We start from the raw sequence: 829 nt of genomic DNA on the forward strand, positions 1-829 counted from the left end.
GCGGGGATTGAAATGCCTCCCACTTCCCAGTATTTTCTTTCCCCAAGAAAAGGAAGAAGAGTGATACTGGTACCTTTTTGCCTATATTCCTGGTTAGTGTGATTTTTTGAACTACAGATAATCTCCATGCCATGGCTCTTTCATTATTAAAAATCATGGCCACATTCAGGACCTGGGACTTGGAAGAAATGCTAATCCAAGGACATTTAATCTGACCTAGGATAGTGTATTAGTTATCTATTGCTGCATAACAATTACCATAAACTTTAGCAGCTTAAAACAATACATATTAGTATCTCACAGTTTCTCTGGGTCAGGAGCCCAGGCAGGGCCTAGCTGGGTCCTCTGCTCAGCGATGCTCACAGATGGCCATCAAGGTGTTGGCTGGGCTGCTGCCGTCTCAAGGTTCTAAGAGCGGGTAGTTGCTGGCAGGATTCAGTTCCTCACGGGCTGTTGGGCTGCGGGCCTCAGTTCCTCGCTGGCTGTTGACACAAAGGGGCCCTCAGTCCCTTGCCATGTGGGCCTCCCCACCATGGCAGCTTGCTTCATCGAAGTACACAAGCCAAGAAGGCAGTGGAGAGTCAGCTAGCAAGAAGTAGATCCAAATCCTTTGTAAATTAATCACAGAAGAGAGAGCCCATCACCTTTACCATATTCTATTGGTTAGAAGCAAGTCTCTAGAGCACTCCCACTCAAGGGGAGGGGATTATACCACAAGAGTGTGCATACCAGGAGGGGGTCATGGGGGGGCCACCTAAGAAGCCTGCCTCCTACAGATAAAATCAAGAATTCACCAGGGTAATCCACAATCGACTACAGTGGGTTTTTC

Source organism: Balaenoptera borealis, assembly GCF_965194805.1.
Source record: "Balaenoptera borealis genome assembly, chromosome: 19".
Classification (NCBI taxonomy): domain Eukaryota; kingdom Metazoa; phylum Chordata; class Mammalia; order Artiodactyla; family Balaenopteridae; genus Balaenoptera; species Balaenoptera borealis.